The 19671-nt window shown below is 40.9% G+C and overlaps 1 long non-coding RNA gene across 1 annotated transcript in view; it reads left to right on the forward strand.

Annotated features, from left to right (window-relative positions):
• The first annotated feature begins 839 nt into the window (after positions 1–839).
• LOC132542562 (uncharacterized) overlaps positions 840–19671 on the forward strand; it is a 32250-nt gene continuing 13418 nt past the window's right edge. The window contains exons 1-2 of the long non-coding RNA XR_009553560.1: positions 840–920; positions 2374–2475. This is a non-coding gene — a long non-coding RNA (uncharacterized LOC132542562). The remainder of the gene's footprint in view (positions 921–2373; positions 2476–19671) is intronic.

Here is a 19671-nt window from a genome sequence, read left to right on the forward strand (position 1 = left end):
GTATGCTTGATACTGACTGTATCATTCACTTATTCCTCATTCATTATAAATATAAACATATATGTATATGTGGTGGTGTGCTCTAGGCAACAAATTTAAAGAAAGCCAATGAGACAGACAATTCTTGCACTTATTAAACTACAGTTCAGTAAGTGAAGGTAAGGGAAAGAATAAAAAGTAATTACATAATTAATGCCTTATTATGGTAAGTACAACGATGGAGAAATTTAGGGTTCTATGAGGTCTTGAGGATAAGTTCTACTTGATGGGTCAGGGGATCTTTTCTTGAGGGAATGAATATATATATTCATATTCAGAGTACTGCTCAGCTCTGGTTTATGGAAATACCAGGGATTGGATGCATGAATCCTGGTGCCTCAGGCATCAAAGTCTATTGTGTAAAACACTATGCTATCTCCTTTGGCTCTCTGGAATGGCATTTAACTAAGCTATTCTTTCTTTGCCCTTGAATAGAACCTACCTATGGGGAGAAGGAGAATTCCAAGAATGTCTCAGACTATCTGTGTGCTATTTTTATCATGACAGAGGATGACTCAGCCACAGACCAGTAAAGGATCCTGGCTAGTTAGGTGTCTGTGAGGAAAAGTATACAGGATTTTAGATTAAGTGAGTATTGGACTTAGTCCGTGGTCCACCAGGCAGCACACAGGGGAACATCTGTGATAGTACTGGAAGTTAATGGGAAGATTCCAGGAATTGAAGGAGGCAGCCAAAATATAGTTGTATCATTTGGGTATGCTTTCAATATGACGTAACTTAATATCCACCCGACATTTAAAAATGAATTTGCTGTCTGTAAGAAGCAGATAGTAAATACGTTTAGGCTTTGTGATCTGTGCTGCAATCACTCAGTTCTACCAGTGTCTCTACAAAGTAGCCACAGACTTATACATAGACAGGTAAGCTGGACTGTGTTCCAAGAAACCTTTATTGGTCCATGAGCTATACTTTGTTGAACCTTGGCATAGAATGTATCGAGAGGGGGCAGGGTGGTGGTGAACCCAGTTGAGTGCCCATATTACCATGTGCAAGGATCTGGATTCAAGCCCTTGTTTCCTTTGTTTGCAGGGGGGAAGCTTTATGAGGCAGGTCTGCAGATGTCTTTCTCCTTTTCTACTCCACCCTGCCCCCATTCTCAATTTCTCTCTGTCTTTACAAATAAAGGGGAAAAGGGGCAGGGGAAGTGACTACAGGGAGTGGTGGATTCATTATGCAGCAATGGAGACCCAACGATAACCCTGGATATCTTTAACTCCCTTTCCCTTTCCCTTTCCCTTTGCCCTTCCCTTTTCCCTTTTCCCTTCCCTTCCCTTCCCTTCCCTTCCCTTCCCTTCCCTTCCCTTCCCTTCCCTTCCCTTCCCTTCCCTTCCCTTCCCTTCCCTTCCCTTCCCTTCCCTTCCCTTCCCTTCCCTTCCCTTCCCTTCCCTTCCCTTCCCTCCCCTCCCCTCCCCTCCCCTCCCCTCCCCTCCCCTCCCCTCCCCTTCCCTTCCCTTCCCTTCCCTTCCCTTCCCTTCCCTTCCCTTCCCTTCCCTTCCCTTCCCTTCCCTTCCCTTCCCTTCCCTTCCCTTCCCTTCCCTTCCCTTCCCTTCCCTTCCCTTCTCTCCCACCAGAGTACTGCTCAGATCTGGCTTATAGTGATGTTATTGGGAAGACCACTGACTGTGCCCCTCAACAACAGTTACTGACTTTTATCCTTGTTAACAGAAAACACAAAGACAATGGGACAGTTGCTGCATAAGAAGTTGTAAACAGGACTATCTAAAACATTTCTATGGGAATGAAGTGGATTTTTAAAGTACAGATCTGTATAATAAATTTCATGCTCTAACTGGGACCTCAACAGTGCTGCCTGATAATGATAATAATAATCTCTTATCTATATCGGAATCTGGATTTTGTTTTCTGTTAGAATATTTAAAGGGGAACACCCTCTCCATGCAATACGTCTTCCTAAGGACACACAGAACCAATCTAAAGAAAAATCTCGAGGACAGGAAACTCCAGTTCATCTATATAATAAATCTATAGCACAACATTCTTGTAGTATAAATAATCAACCACAGCTTATGGGATTTATTCTATTTATACTTAATTTTTATGAGATACTGGCAAATTATACATACACTCACCAACATTAGGGATTTAGCAAGAAAAACTCTTTCCAGGGTATGCTATAATTAAACTCATACTAATTTAGTACAATCCCTAAACACCTACTTCGCTCCAGTCTGCACTGTGGGCTAATAATATAATTACAACCTTAAGGCAGTGCAGGACATGGGAGAAAGAATGGACTCCTCTTTATAAGGTTTTATGTTAATTGTATGTTGCTATTTTCTGATTATTTGTCAGGGGAAAGCAATGAAGAATGATGAGAAAAACATGGGTCTTTTGCCACTGGCAGATTTGGGATCAAATCCCAGCTTTGTCACTTAGTAATAGCAATCCATGTTGGTAAGAGTTTTTTCTTTCTTTATTCCCCCCCCCCTTTCTTTCTGTTACTCCTCAAGGGAAATTTTAGTACAAGAAAGATTAATCAGTGGCTTACTTAGGCTATCAAAATTAATTTGCTTTTGTTAAAGTTAGAAATTGAAAAATTTGAATTCTTTAAGTTTGACCTCAAACCTTTATAAATCCAGCAAAGTTCCACTGCCATTTTCTCCCCCTTGGGAGTGGCTATGACTAATATTTGGTTTCATTTATAAACTAACTAGGCTGATGAAGATCTAAAAATATTTCTAAAGTATATTTATGTGTTTAATGTATGTGAGTCCTTATTTATTTATTTTTTCTGGTGGAGTTGTAACTTCACTTATGTGTGATTTCCTTGCGCTTGGGTCACATTTTCATTAAGATATATCACCAGTATGTGGGTGGAGGACATTTGCTAGTTGCCAGGACCCTAAGAACCAATGAATCTCAGTGTTGAGAGAAAATGGTTTCTGTCATAATTCAGTGTTATCTGAAGAACTCAGGAGAGAAACACACAGGACATCTTGAGCTAGAATAGTGTGTGATCCTATCCTGATCTTCCCCTGAGTATTTATTTGTAAAATTATGCATTACATCAAAAGGAATGAGGAAGATTAAAGATTTTTATTAGTCATTTAATAATGATTGACAAGATTATGGAATAAGGGGGGGCACAGTTTTACACAATTCCCACCACCAGAGTTCCATATTCCATCCCCTCCATTGGAAGCTTCCCTATTCTTTATCCTTCTTGGAGTATGAACCAAAGATCTTTATGGGGTGCAGAAGGTGGAAGGTCTGGCTTCTGTAGTTGTTTCTCCACTGGATATAGGTGTTGGCAGGTCAATCCATACCCCCAGTCTGTTTCTATCTTTCCCTTATGGGACAGGACTCTGGGGAGGTGAGTTTCCGGGACATATTGGTTAATTCATCTGTCCAGGGAAGTCAGAATGGCTTCACTGTAGCATCTGCTACTTGAAGGCTGAAAAACAGTAACATATAAAGCTGGACAAGCTGTTTAATAATCAGGAACCTAAAGGTAAGAATAGAGCAGGTGGAACTAAGGGTCTTTAGGTGGGAAGAAGCTAGGAAGTCTATTTTAGGTATATTCCGAGGGGCCACAAACTTTTACTAACTTTTGCTTGGGCCTGACAGCTAACAAGCAGGTGGGCTAAAAGTATTGTCTGGGAGGATGGTGTCAGAATTGGGAATGGGACTAGAAAGCTGGATCAGGACACAGAGTAGCTCCCAAATATGGGAAAAGTATATAGATACCATTAACTGTAACCTCCACCGATCTGACCTAGGGACCATATCTTAAAGATATATATATATATTTTTTTTAATTTTTTAAAAAATATTTTATTTTATTTATTTATTCCCTTTTGTTGCCCTTGTTTTCTTATTGTTGGAGTCATTATTGTTGTTGTCGTCATTGTTGGATAGGACAGAGAGAAACAGAGAGAGGAGGGGAAGACAGAGAGGGGGAGAGAAAGACAGACACCTGCAGACCTGCTTAACCGCCTGTGAAGCGACTCCCCTGCAGGTGGGGAGCTGGGGTTCGAACCGGGATCCTTATGCCGGTCCTTGTGCTTTGCGCCACCTGTGCTTAACCCGCTGCGCTACAGCCCGACTCCCCTGTTTTTCTTTCTTTCTTTCTAATTTTTATTTATTTATTTATTTTCCCTTTGTTGCTCTTTCTTTATTGTTGTAGTTATTGATGTCATCATTGTTGGATAGGACAGAGAGAAATGGAGGAGGGGAAGACAGAGAGGGGGAGAGAAAGACAGACACCTGCAGACCTGCTTCACTGCCTGTGAAGTGACTACCCTGCAGGTGGGGAGCTGGGGGCTCAAGCCAGGATCCTTACACCAGTCCTTGCACTTTGCGCCACATGCGCTTAACCTACTGCACTACCACCTGACTCTCTTAAAGATTTTTTTTTTTAAAGAGAAACATATATGAGAAGTAAAATGTCAAGACACACATAATAGGTAGTTATACATCACATAGATAAAGACCAGAATACATTTCCAAGGGGGAACAATTCAGAGTAAGGGTACTTACAAATGTCATTATCCAAATATTCTTACATCAGGTATATTCTTTGATGCCATAAGATACTGAGTTTATTCCAGTTATCCAATGCACAATCTCCAGACTCTCAGGGCAGCCACCAGATATCAGAGTTATGGGTGATTGTATGTGGCAACATCCCCTCTCTAGCCTGTGGGCCAGAAAAATCTCTTACATATCCAGACTTTGCCCTAGAGTAGGATTCTTATAGAGAGAAACAGACTGAAAATAGGCCTCCTGGTATTATGAGTCAAAGGAATGTACCTGGCAGACAAGCAATATATATTTTGCAAACATAAATACAAAGGTAAATTTCTTTTTTAAAAAAATTCTTTATTTTATTATTTTAAAGATTTTATTTATTTATTTATTTTTTTAAATATTTATTTTATTTATTTATTCCCTTTTGTTGCCCTTGTTGTTTTATTGTTGTAGCTATTATTGTTGTTGTCGTTGTTGAATAGGACAGAGAGAAATGGAGAGAGGAGGGGAAGACAGAGAAGGGGAGAGAAAGATAGACACCTGCAGACCTGCTTCACCACCTGTGAAGCGTCTCCCCTGCAGGTGGGGAGCCGGGGTTCGAACCGGGATCCTTATGCCAGTCCTTGTGCTTTGCGCCACCTGCGCTTAACCCGCTGCGCTACAGCCCGACTCCCAGATTTTATTTATTTATTAATGAGAAAGATTGGACACAGAGAAAGAACCAGACATCACTCTGGTACATGTGATGTATTATGAGTCAAAGGAATGTACCTGGCAGACAAGCAATATATATTTTGCAAACATAAATACAAAGGTAAATTTCTTTTTTAAAAAAATTCTTTATTTTATTATTTTAAAGATTTTATTTATTTATTTATTTTTTAAAATATTTATTTTATTTATTTATTCCCTTTTGTTGCCCTTGTTGTTTTATTGTTGTAGCTATTATTGTTGTTGTCGTTGTTGAATAGGACAGAGAGAAATGGAGAGAGGAGGGGAAGACAGAGAAGGGGAGAGAAAGATAGACACCTGCAGACCTGCTTCACCACCTGTGAAGCGTCTCCCCTGCAGGTGGGGAGCCGGGGTTCGAACCGGGATCCTTATGCCAGTCCTTGTGCTTTGCGCCACCTGCGCTTAACCCGCTGCGCTACAGCCCGACTCCCAGATTTTATTTATTTATTAATGAGAAAGATTGGACACAGAGAAAGAACCAGACATCACTCTGGTACATGTGCCTGGGATTAAATCTGGGACCTACTGCTTAAGAATCCAGTGCCTTATCCACTGCACCACCTCCCAGACTACAAAAGATAAATTTCTAATAACAAGTATCAGGAAGTCTGGGATCAGAAACTTCTTCATCAAAGTCTGGGAGAGATACCATAGGACTAAACAAAGCTTTCCTCATTGTCACAGCACCATCCATATGGTGTCTGGGTTTAACCTGGGCTATGTACATGGAAAGACACATATACCTTACCTACTGGATTATCTTTGGCCCCTTTTCTTTGGGGGTTTAATTGTATAGCAAAAGAAAACTTCTTGGATATTAAAAATATTCTTCCAGTTCTTATAATGAGTTAAACTTACACATAAGAGAGCTTGCAGAGCTCTTAAGTATTCTGTTGCAGTACATAAGCTTAGTTACACTTTAAATAAAATCACAAATCTGATCATTTATTTATTTATTTAAATTTTTATTGGGGATGACAGTCAACAGTACATACAATAGTTTGTACATGCATAACATTTCTCAGTTTTCCCCATAACAATACAACCCCTACTAGGTCCTCTGTCATCCTTTTCCAGGACCTGTACTCTCCCCACCATCCACCCGAGTCTTCTACTTTGGTGCAATACACCAACTCCAGTTCAGGTTCTACTTGTGTTTTCTCTTCTGATCTGAGACGGAGATCATCCCATATTCATCCTTCTGCTTCTGACTTATTTCACTTAACATGATTTCTTCAAGTTCCATCCAAGATGGGCTGAAAATGGTGAAATCACTATTTCTTATAAAATTTTTTATTGGGAGATTAATGTTTTACAGTCAACAGTAAATACAATAGTTTGTACATGTATAACATTTCTCAGTTTTCCATATAAAAATACAACCCCCACTAGGTCCTCTGTCATCCTTCTTGGATGTGTATTGTCCCCCACCCCCATCCCAGAGTCTTTTACTTTGCAATGCCAGGCTAGCCTGAGGGTGTTTCTTCCCGGGCACATGCTCTCTGGGTTGGAGAGAACTTGGCCGGAGCCAACCTAGGCTGCTGCTTACTCAGCAGTGCGGGAGTGGAACCAGGAACTCTTGTGGCTGAGTGGGAACAATGCAATGCTGCCTTAATTGATCTGCCTTTATATCTTCTGAAGCAGAAGTGGCAGGTCCGAAAAGGAAATGGGTAGGATAGGGGGTGGGGAGAAGAAAAGAACATGAAAGTAGCAAGCTTCCATCTAACCAGTGGGGATTAAACCAATACCTGCAGGCAGAGCGGGTCTTAGGCAAAACAATGATTATGTAAATAGCAATGGAGCAGGGGGAGCTGGTGAAATGCCCAACAGTGCAATACACCAATTCCAGTTCAGGTTCTACTTGTGTTTTCTCTTCTGATCTTGTATTTAAACTTCTGCCTGAGAGAGAGAGATCATCCCATATCTATCCTTCTGTTTCTGACTTATTTCACTTAACATGATTTTTTAAAGCTCCATCCAAGATTGGCTGAAAACGGTGAAGTCACTGTTTTTTATAGCTGGGTAGTATTCCATTGTGTATATATACCACAACTTGCTCAGCCACTCATCTGTTGTTGGACACCTGGGTTGCTTCCAGGTTTTGGCTATTACAAATTGTGCTGCTAAGAACATATGTGTATACAGATCTTTTTGGATGGGTGTGTTGGGTTCCTTAGGATATATCCCCAGGAGGGGAATTGCAGGGTCATAGGGTAGGTCCATTTCTAGCCTTCTGAGAGTTCTCCAGACTGTTCTCCACAGAGGTTGGACCAATTGACATTCCCACCAGCAGTGGAGGAGGGTTCCTTTGACCCCACAACCTCTCTAGCATTTGCTGCTGTTACCTTTTCTGATGTATGACATTCTCACAGGAGTGAAGTGGTATCTCATTGTTGTCTTTACTTGCATTTCTCTGACAATCAAAGACTTGGAGCATTTTTAATGTGTTTCTTGGCCATTTGGCTCTCTTCTGTGGTAAATATTCTGACCATGTCCTTTCCCCATTTTTGGATGGGGTTATTTGTTGTCTTGTTGTTGAGTTTGGCAAGCTCTTTATATATTTTGGTTATTAGCCTCTTGTCTGATGTATGGCATGTAAAGATCTTCTCCCATTCTGTGAGGTGTCTCTTGGTTTGGGTAATGGTTTCTTTTGCTGTGCAGAAGCTTTTAAATTTGATGTAGTCCCATAGGTTTATGTTTGCCTTAGTCTTCTTTTTTTAATTTTTAATTATTTTATTTCATTTCTTTATTGAGGAATTAATGTTTTACATTCAACAGTAAATACAATAGTTTGTACATGCATAACATTCCCCAGTTTCCCATTTAACAATACAACCCCCACTATGTCAATTATCAGCCTTCATGGATCTGTATTCTCCCCACCCACTCACCCCAGAGTCTTTTACTTTGGTGCAATACGCCCATTCCATTTCAGGTTCTACTTGTGTTTTCTTTTCTGATCTTGGTTTTCAACTTCTGCCTGAGTGTGAGATCATCCCATATTCATCCTTCTGTTTCTGACTTATTTCACTCAACATGATTTTTTCAAGGTCTAATCCAAGATTGGCTGAAAACGGTGAAGTCACCACTTTTTACAGCTGAGTAGTATTCCATTGTGTATATATATCACAACTTGCTCAGCCACTCATCTGTTGTTAGACACCTGGGTTGCTTCTAGGTTTTGGCTATTACAAATTGTGCTGCCAAGAACATATGTGTACACAGATCTTTTTGGATGCATGTGTTGGGTTCCTTAGGATATATCCCCAGGAGAGGAATTGCAGGATCATAGGGTAGGTCCATTTCTAGCCTTCTGAGAGTTCTCCAGACTGTTCTCCACAGATGTTGACCAATTGACATTCCCACCAGCAGTGCAGGAGGGTTCCTTTGACCCCACACCCTCTCCAGCATTTGCTGCTGTTACCTTTTCTGATGTATGACATTCTCACAGGAGTGAAGTGATATCTCATTGTTGTCTTTATTTGAATTTCTCTGACAATCAGAGACTTGGAACATTTTTTCATGTGTTTCTTGGCCTTTTGGATATCTTCTGTGGTGAATATTCTGTCCAAGTCCTCCCCCCATTTTTGGATGGGGTTATTTGTTGTCTTGTTGTTGAGTCTGGCAAGCTCTTTATATATGTTGATTACTAAACTCTTGTCTGATGTATGGCATGTAAAGATCTTCTCCCATTCTGTGAGGGGTCTCTTGGTTTGGGTAGTGGTTTCTTTTGCTGTGAAGAAGCTTTTTAATTTGATGTAGTTCCATAGATTTATACTTGCTTTAGTCTTCTTAGTAATTGGATTTGTTTCATTGAAAATGTCTTTAAAATTTATGCGGAAAAAAGTTCTGCCAATATTTTCCTCTAAGTATTTGATAGTTTGTGGTCTAACATCCAAGGTTATCCCAGGCATGCAAGGTTGGTTTAATATACGTAAATCAATCAATGTGATCCACCACATCAACAAAAGCAAGACCAAAAATCACATGGTCGTATCAATAGATGCAGAGAAAGCCTTTGACAAAATACAACATCCCTTTATGATCAAAACACTACAAAAAATGGGAATAGATGGAAAATTCCTGAAGATAGTGGAGTCTATAGATAGCAAACCTACAGCCAACATCATACTCAATGGTGAAAAACTGGAAGCATTTCCCTTCACATCAGGTACTAGGTACAGGATGCCCACTATCACCATTACTATTCAACATAGTGTTGGAAGTTCTTGCCATAGCAATCAGGCAGGAGCAAGGAATTAAAGGGATACAGATTGGAAGAGAAGAAGTCAAACTCTCCTTATTTGCAGATGACATGATAGTATACATGGAAAAACCTAAGGAATCCAGCAAGAAGCTTTTGGAAATCATCAGGCAATGACATCAGTAAGGTGTCAGGCTATAAAATTAACATTCAAAAGTCAGTGGCATTCCTCTATGCAAACACTAAGTTAGAAGAAGTCGAAATCCAGAAATCAATTCCTTTTACTATAGCAACAAAAACAATAAAATATCTAGGAGTAAATCTAACTAAGGAAGTGAAAGACTTGTATACTGAAAATTATGGGTCACTACTCAAAGAAATTGAAAAAGACACAAAGAAGTGGAAAGATATTCCATGTTCATGGGTTGGAAGAATTAACATCATCAAAATGAATATATTACCCAGAGCCATCTACAAATTTAATGCTATCCCCATCAAGATCCCAAGCACATTTTTTAGGAGAATAAAAGAAATGCTAAAATGTTTATCTGGAGCCAGAAAAGACCTAGAATTGCCAAAAGAATCTTGAGAAAAAAGAACAGAACCGGAGGCATCACACTCCTAGATCTCAAACTGTATTATAGGGCCACTGTCATCAAAACTTCTTGGTACTGGAACATGAATAGACACACTGACCAGTGGAATAGAATTGAGAGCCCAGAAATGAGGCCCCACACCTATGGACATCTAATCTTTGACAAAGGGGCCCAGACTATTACATGGGGAAAGCAGAGTCTCTTCAACAAATGGTGTTGGAAACAATGGGTTGAAACATGCAGAAGAATGAAACTGAATCACTGTATTTCACCAAATACAAAAGTAAATTCCAAGTGGATCAAGGACTTGGATGTTAGACCACAAACTATCAAATACTTACAGGAAAATATTGGCAGAACTTTTTTCCACATAAATTTTAGTCTTCTTTGTAATTGGACTCGTTTCACTGAAGATGTCTTTAAAATTTATGTGGAGTGAGCTGGGCTGTAGCGTAGTGGGTTAAGCGTACATGGCGCAAAAGCTCAAGGACTGACATAAGGATCCCAGTTTGAGCCCCTGGCTCCCTACCTGCAGGGAAGTCACTTCACAAGTGGTGAAGCAGGTTTGCAAGTGTCTCTCTTTCTCTTCCCCTCTTTGTCTTTCACTCCTCTCTCCATTTCTCTCTGTCCCATCCAACAGTGATGACATCAATAACAACAATAACTACAACAATAAAAAAATTTATGTGGAAAAGAGTTCTGCCAATATTTTCCTCTAAGTATCTGATGGTTGCTGGTCTAACATCCAAGTCCTTGATCCACTTGGAATTTACTTTTGTATTTGGTGAAATATAGTGGTTCAGTTTCATTCTTCTGCATGTTTCAACCCATTTTTCCAATACCATTTGTTGAAGAAACTCTGCTTTCCCCATTTAATAATCTGGGCACCTTTGTCAAAGAGTAGATGTCCATAGATGTGGGGGCTTACTACTGGGCTCTCAATTCTATTCCACTGGTCAGTGTGTCTATTCATGTTCTAGTACCAAGCAGTTTTGATGACAACAGCCCTATAATACAATTTGAGATCTGGGAGTGTGATGCCTCCAGTTCTGTTCTTTCTTCTCAAGATTGTTTTGGCAATTCTAGGTCTTTTCTGGCTCCAGATAAACATTTGTAGCATTTCTTCTATTCTCCTAAAAATGTGCTTGGGATCTTGATGGGGGTAGCAGTAAATTTGTATATGGCTCTGGGTAGTATATTCATTTTGATTATGTTAATTCTTTCAACCCATGAACATGGAATATCTTTTCACTTCTTTGTGCCTTTTTAAATTTCCTTGAGTAGTGACTCATAATTTTCAGTATAAAAGTTTTTCACTTTGGTTAGGTTTATTCCTAGGTATTTTATGGTTTTTATTGCTATAGTAAAATGAATTGATTTCTGGATTTCAACTTCTTCTAACTTAGTGTTTGCATAGAGGAATGCCACTGACTTTTGAATGTTAATTTTATAGCCTGACACCTTACTGTATTGCCTGATGATTTCCAAAAGCTTCTTGCTGGATTCCTGAGGTTTTTCTATATATACTATCATGTCATCTGCAAGTAGAGAGAGTATGACTTCTTCTCTTCCAATCTGTATCCCTTTAATTCCTTGCTCCTGCCTGATTGCTATGGCAAGAACTTCCAACACTATGTTGAATAGCAATGTTGATAGTGGGCATCCTGTACCTAGTACCTGATGTGAAGGGAAATGCTTCCAGTTTTTCATCACTGAGTATGATGTTGGCTGTAGGTTTACTATATAAAGACTCCAGAATTTTCTATCTATTCCAGTTTTTTGTAGTGTTTTGATCATAAAGGGATGTTGTATTTTGTCAAAGGCTTTCTCTGCATCTATTGATACGACCATGTGATTTTTGGTCTTGCTTTTGTTCATGTGGTGGATCATGCTGAATGATTTACATATATTAAACCAACCTTGCATCACTGGGATAAACCCCACTTGGTCATGATGAACAATCTTTTTTAATATACTGCTGTATCTGGTTGGCTAGAATTTTGTTCAATATTTTAGCATCTATGTTCATCAGAGATACTGGTCTGTAGTTTTCTTTTTTGGTTGTGTTCCTATCTGCTTTTGGTATCAAAGTGAAGTTGGCTTCATAGAATCTGGAAGGGAGTTTTCCAGTGTCTTCAATTCTGGAAGACTTTTAAAAGTAGAGGTATTAGTTCTTCTTTGAAGGTTTTGTAGAATTCGTTTGTAAAACCATCTGGTCCAGGACTTTTATTCTTGGGAAGGTTTTGGATAACTGTTTCAATTTCATTAGCTGTGTTGGGCCTGTTCATGTTATCTAGTTCCTCTTTACTTAATTTTGGAAGTTAGTTGGTATCTAGAAAAACCATCCATTTCTTCCAGGTTCTCTAGCTTGGTTGCATAGAGTTGTTCACAGAAGCCTCACAAGATATGTTGAATTTCTGCCTTGTCTGTTGTGATATCTCCTCTTTCATTTACTATCCGATTTATTTGGGTCTTCTCCCTTTTTTGTTTTGTGAGTCTGGCTAAAGGTTTGTTGATTTTGTTCACTCTTTCAAAGAACCAACATTTACTTTCATTGATCTTTTGTATGGTTTTCTTATTCTCAATGTTATTGATTTCTGCCCAAACTTTAGTGATTTCTGTCCTTCTGGTTGCTTTAGGGTTCCTTTGTTCTTCTTCTTCTTCTTCTTCTTCTTCTTCTTCTTCTTCTTCTTCTTCTTCTTCTTCTTCTTCTTCTTCTTCTTCTTCGTCTTTAAGATTTGCAGTCAGGCTGTTTATTTGTGCTTTTTCTCATTTCCTAATGTGTGCTTGTTTGGCTATGAACTTCCCTCTCAGTACTGCCTTAGCTGTGCCCCAAATATTTTGATAGCTTGTGTCTTCATTTTCATTGAACTCTTGAAACATTTTGGTTTCTTCCTTTATTTCCTCTTTGACTCAGTAGTTGTTAAGTAGTGTACTGTTGAGCTTCCACATTTTGGGACTATTAGTAATCTTTTGTTGATTGTTAAGTTTTAGTTTATTCCACTGTGGTCTGAGAAGATGCTTGGGATGATTTCAATGCTCTTGAATTTGCTGATACTGTCTTTGTGGCCTAACATATGGTCTATACTTGAGAATGACCCATGTGGACTTGAGTAAAATGTGTACTCCAGTTTCTTGGGATGAAAGACTCTGTAAATGTCCAATAGTTCTAGTTCTCTATCTCCTCATGTAGCTCCCTCATGTCTTTATTGATCTTCTGCCTGGATAATATGTCAAGTTGAAAGAGTGGGATGCTGAAGTCCCCTACTATAACTGTGTTGCTGTTAATATATTGCTGTAGCTCTTTCAGTAGACGTTTGATGTAGTTAGATTGCTTCTCATTGGGTGCATAGATGTTAATAATTGTTAAGTCCTCTTGATTGACTGATCTATTGAGCATAAAGTAGTGTCCGTCCTTATCTTTTTAACTTTTATTTATTTTAAATTCATTAATGTCATATATGAGAATAGCTATTCCTGCCTTTTTGTGGGCCACTGCCTTGTATGACAGTTTTCCATCCTTTCACTTTGAGCCTGTGTTTGTCTTGTTGAGTTAGGTGGGTTTCCCATAAACAGTATATTGTTGGGTTGTGTTTTCTGATCCATCTTCCTACTCTGTGCTGTTGTTGAGGTGGTCTGGTGTCGGGCTGCACCGCGGAGAAGAGAGCGGACGTCCAGAGCAAAGGGGTACACAGATCTTTATTATAGGATGGGGGGGAGGTTTGGTTCAGACCACGTGGAGCCAGCCAGCAATGGCCGACCACGGGGGGAGAGCAGGGAGCGAGACCTCAGAGAGGGAGAGCCGAGAGCCCAGAGAGAGCGAGGGGAGGGGTGAGGGGGCTTTTTATTGGGCGACAACCAGGGGTGACGTGTAGGGCCAGGATTGGTTGAAAGGGGGCACTCTAGGATTTAGCGAGGCATAGGAAAACCTGGGGGCGGAGCCAGGATTGGTTGAAAGGGGGCACTCTAGGATTTAGCGGGGCATAGAAAAACCTGGGGGCGGAGACTGCATCAGAATAAGTCCTCAGCAACATCTCCTCCTATCCCTTTATATCTAAATGGACACAGTAAAGAAAAATGGAGCATGCTTAAATGTTTTAGAGGAATGCCATGCTCAGGTGGGAAGATGTAGGACTTTCTGTGGAGGAGGGAAGGCTTAAATGGCTGCCAACCTTGTGAGATTTAAATGTCCTCCTGTGCTCAACCCCTCTTCAGAGAGAGAGACTTACCTGGAGAGACTCATCTCATAGGTTTAAGCGCAGCCTGCTCAACCATCTCTTCACAGTATCTCTACATCTTTTCTATCTTTCTATCTAGTAATTGCATAAGATGTACAAAGTCTATAAAAGACTATCATGGGGCAGAAACCTTTTGGACATAAGCCTAAATGACATAACAAAATAGGAAGGGACACGAAGGGGAGAAGTAAAAGTCAGTGGGGTGTGAAGGGAAGGATTGGTGTGTAAAGGAACATTCCCTGCTTGAGTGGGGAAAAGGGCAAGGGTACATAATGAGGGGGCGGCAGGAGGCATGACCCACCAAACAGAGGGGCTATTTGGCATTGTATAGTCCTCAAGGCAACAGTCTGTAAAGTCTATGAATTACTCAGGATTAGTCTATGAAAAACCAGCAGCGTGAAGGGAAATAAGCTGCTTCAAAATTGTGTAAAATGTATATAGGGTATGTCAGAAAGTCCGATACAAGTCTCAGTCTGAAGTAGATAGCTAGGGGAGGAATTGGCAGGGGATGCAACGCTGCATGAGGGAGGTCAGCCGCTGGAATGTTGCTCTTTTGTAGATAGCTAGCTGGAACTGCCAACACGTAACAAGCAGGTCAGAAGCAGGAACGGTAACCAGGCATGAAGAAAGTTCTGTTCTTGGAATTCGTGTATCAGGTTCTTCAGATCACGTTGAGTGACCTCTAGGGTTTCGGGGGGTGTGCCACGGTAGTCGTGCCATCTAGTGAGTGACGTCAGGGTGTGCAGGGGTTCAGATGGTTTTTCCGGGATTCCTGTGAAAGAAACACAAACAATCTGCTTCTCGTGGTTAATTTGAACTGGTAACAAGTTATAGGTTTGTTATAGTTGGTACCTCGATGATTATAATTGGTTTAGAATCTCTTTATGATTTATTAAAAGGTCATCTAATGTGACCTCCTGTAGCAGCCTCTACCGCAGGATCTTGAGACCAATTTTAGCTAAAATATGTATTTTAAACAGACTCAAATTGCTTAGAGAGTTAACGCATATTCGTGACAATGATTTTAACGTTTACAGTGCCAGATTGATGCCAGATCTGTTGTGGATTAATTTCCACAAGATAGTTTACAGGGCACCTTTGGGGGCCCTTCAAAGGTGTCCTGTATATAAAATTTATATAGTTTAGTTTTGGGAATGAATAGTCACGTTGAACATTTAGACTTTTACCTAAATAGTAAGTTACCTTAACTATTAATATTTACCTTGTCTGGTAAAAGTGTAGCTGTAGGGTTACACTTCTGACCGTTAAGTTAGTGTTACCAAACTTGAGACATACCCATAAACATTTAGTTATAACAAACTGGAGGAAAAAGAACTTTTGTTATAAAAACACATTATTTAAAAACAATTTTAAATCTGTCATTAGTCACACAGTTTAAGACTAAACACTTACATATATACCAATACTATATATAAAATTCAAAAGAGGGAGAAAGAAAAAAAAATTTTTGGAATGTTTCTGGACGTCTCCAGAAACTTTGGCTGCGTCCAGCATTTTTATATAAGGCCAATAACCTTTTAGAGTACTCCAAGCAGATGGGTCATGCAAAAAAAAAAGAAAAAAAAAATTTTGTCATTTAACACACTCATTCACAAAAACAACTGGCCAGTTATAACATAAGACATACAGGGAAAGGGTAGGAGAGAGGTCTCTGTGAGCCAGATTTGCAGGTTCTGCCATGTCGTATTACGGGTCCTGGGATGTATCCTGCATCTGGTCCTCTTGTAGTATTTCTTGTTCTTCAGGAATAACAGCGCCATCCTGCGGGTATTGTCGGACATGGCGGGCAGGAACCCAGACAGGTTTAGAGAAATTTTGAGGGAAAATGCATGCGAAACCCCTTCCCATGGTCAATAATGGGTCAGGCCCTTTCCAAACTTTATCGAGTGGGTCTCTCCATTTCACCTTAATAGATGGGAGGGTAGATGGTGTTTGCCAGTGAAGAATAATAGGGGGTAAGGCTGAGTTATTGTAAATATTAAAGAGATTTAACGTAGTTAAGGCTTTTGCTAGCTGGATATTGGGGGGATATGTTCCTCCTTTATCTTTATTTAGTTGAGCCTTCAGTGTTTGATGGGCCCTTTCGACAATGCCTTGTCCCTGTGGATTGTAGGGAATGCCCGTGGTATGAGTAATATTCCAGAGGGAACAAAAATCTTTAAATTGTTTGCTTGAAAACATAGGTGTATTGTCTGTTTTCAAAAGTAATGGGACCCCCATAACGGCAAAACAAGAGAGCATATGGCTTACAAGCTTTTTAGCACTTTCTCCTGTCTGAGCTGTAGCCCACATAAATTTAGAAAAGGTATCAATTGAGACAAACACATATTTTTGTTTGCCAAAGTTTGGTATGTGGGTGACATCAATTTGCCAAATAGCATTAGCTTTTAAACCTCGGGAGTTAACCCCAAGGGTCTGGATAGCAGGTGTCTTTATGAGATTTGCACAAGAAGAGCATGTAGCAAGGATATGTTTTAACTGTGGTACAGGAACATCAGGGAATCGAGCTTGAAGGCCTTTAAGATTAACATGGGTTAGAGAGTGAAAATTAGCAGGATCAGAGACAGAGACTGGGAAAGTTCCTGTGGAGGCAAGGCAGTCAACTGCGGCATTCCCTTCGGACAGGGAACCAGGAAGAGGGCTGTGGGAATGAAGGTGTTGAATATACAGTGGTTGGGTTCGAGAACAGAGCATAGAGGCGATTTGAATCAAGAGAGGGGAAAGTGGGTTGTCATCAATTTTCACATACGAATGAGCAAGCCATGGAAGTAAGTTAACAGTATACACACTGTCAGAAAAAAGGTTGAAGGATTCTGGTACAGCTTTTAGTGCAAGAAAAACAGCATAAAGTTCTTTGTACTGAGGGGAATTATCAGGAAGCTCAGTAAAGAGAGGTTTAGGAGATTGTTTGTCTGGGTAATATATAAGGGCAGCAGCTCCCCTTTTTCCGCCATCAGTAAAGATTGTAGGAGCAGAGGGAATGGGATCCCGAGAGAAAAGTTTAGGTGCTAGTAGAGGCAGAAGAGGTAAAGAAGCTATCAATTTATTAGAAGGAAAATGGTTATCTATTTGTCCTGGAAACCCCACGAAGCTTATGGCAAAGCGGGAATGATGGCGTATAAGCCACTCTGTATCTGTGAGAGAAAAGGGCAGAATGATTAAATCCGGTTCTTTCCCTAAGACCTGCACAGACCTATTTCTCCCTTGGCGAACCATGAATGCTAACGCATCTATCTCAGTGAGGAGTCTTGGAGCTCCTCCTACTGGCGTGTGAAGCCATTCGAGAACCCCATGGTCTTGCCACAGTGCCCCTACTACTGTGGGGGTGGAGTTGAAGATTAGAAGGTTTACTGGAGAGGAGGGGGAGAATCGAACAAGGTGCATGTCCTGGAGGGCCTGGTTAACCCTTTCCAGTGCCAAGGAGGCCTCGGGAGTTAACTTACGTTTTGAAGAGGGCTGTTTGTTTCCTTTCAACAGGTCAAACAGTGGTTGGAGGCAGCTTGTGGGCAGATAGAGATACTGCCTAAGCCAATTTAAATTTCCTAGAAAACTTTGTAAAGAAGCAAGAGTAAGGTTAGAAGGGAAGGTAACATTAGGTTTTAAGGGACGAATTTGCGTTAGAGAAATCTCTGAACCTAGGAAGGATATTGGAGGGATTAGCTGTATCTTCTCAGGGGCTACATTAAGGCCGCTTTTCTTTAATGCAGGAATGAGAAAATCACGTAAGGCATAGAGATCTGTATCTGATTTTCCCCATATTAAAATATCATCTGTATAATGAAAAATATTAAGGCCCTTATGAATATATGGGACAAGGGCAGATTTAACAGCCTCCTGACAAATTGTAGGACTATTGGCCATACCCTGGGGCAGCACCACCCATTCAAATCTGTCAGCGGGGCTGGCATTATTAATAGACGGAACAGAGAAGGCAAAACGTTTACAATCTCGCGGATGCAAGGGGATAGAGAAAAAACAATCTTGTATATCAATAGCTATGATTGGAATTCCCGTGGGAATTGCAGAAGCAAGAGGCAAACCCCTTTGGGGGGAGCCCCAGACCTGCATGGTTTTATTTACTGCACAGAGATCTTGAAGGAGGCGCCATTTTCCCGAGCGCTTTTTAATCACAAAGACAGGAGTATTCCATGGGCTTCGAGAACGACGAATGTGTCCCAAGGACAACTGCTCTCGGACGAGCTCTTTTAAAATTTTTAGCTTATCCCTAGGTAAAGGCCACTGTTCCACCCAGACAGGCTCATTAGAAAGCCAGCTTAAGCGGGGTGTTTGGCTACGAACAGTGGCATTTAGTATTGGGGGTGCTGAATAGACCTGGTATCGCGGGAATGAGTTTTACGCTCTGCAGAGGCGTCTGTGGATATCCTAACATTAAGACATTCCAGAAGATCCCTGCCCAGTAAGTTGGTGCTAATATTAGCTACCAAAGGGCGGAAGTGTCCAGTAGAACCTTCTGGGTCTTCCCACATAAGCGAGTCTCGTGTGCAAAATGCTCTTGTCATCCCTCCTATTCCATGTAAACTGGGTCCAGGGATGAGTTCCCAATCTTGGGGAACCTCTTCTTGCCTTAAAATCGTCTTTGCTGCCCCCGTGTCAATCAAAAATTTAAAAGGAATATTGCCAATCTTTACTGTCATAGAAGGGTGACCTTGTTCTAAAACAGGAGTGGTCCACAAAATCTCAGGCCCCGAATTTGTACCATTCAGGGGCGAACCATCTTTATGAAATTGGGACCAACAATCTCTCTTCCAATGAAACCCCTTACGACATTTTGGACAAACAGTACGTGGTCTCTGGCTCCCTGACTGAAAGCGGGGTTGCTCTGGCTGGAGGCGTGGTTTCCCTGACTGGAGGCGTGGTCGCAACTTATCAGGACATTGGTTACGCCAATGTCCTTGGCGACCGCACTGAAAGCAGGCCCCGTTTTGCTTACGTGGGGCAACTGCATAGACCTGCGTCATAGCGGGTGTCCCATAATTGCCTGATGTAAGCTCCTGTGTCGCTAGAATCCAATTATCCGGGTGTAGGTGTTTAAGATTAAGGCATACCTGACGGAATTGTGGTGTCATGCCTTCCCAGACAATAGAGCGCAGGAGTAGTGTGCGGACGTCAGGATTATAAACCTTTCTCTCTAAGCTTCTCTTCACCCTTGAGATGAAGCTCGCCAATGACTCATCAGAGCCTTGGTGAAAAGAGTTAATGGGAGCTGATGGATCTACATCAGGTGTGGTCACCCTTTCCCATGCTTGTGTTGCACAGATGCGTACCTGTTCAAAATAACCAGTTGGAAACCTGGCTTCTGCCTGCTGAG

This window comes from Erinaceus europaeus, chromosome 13, assembly GCF_950295315.1.
Source record: "Erinaceus europaeus chromosome 13, mEriEur2.1, whole genome shotgun sequence".
Classification (NCBI taxonomy): Eukaryota; Metazoa; Chordata; class Mammalia; order Eulipotyphla; family Erinaceidae; genus Erinaceus; species Erinaceus europaeus.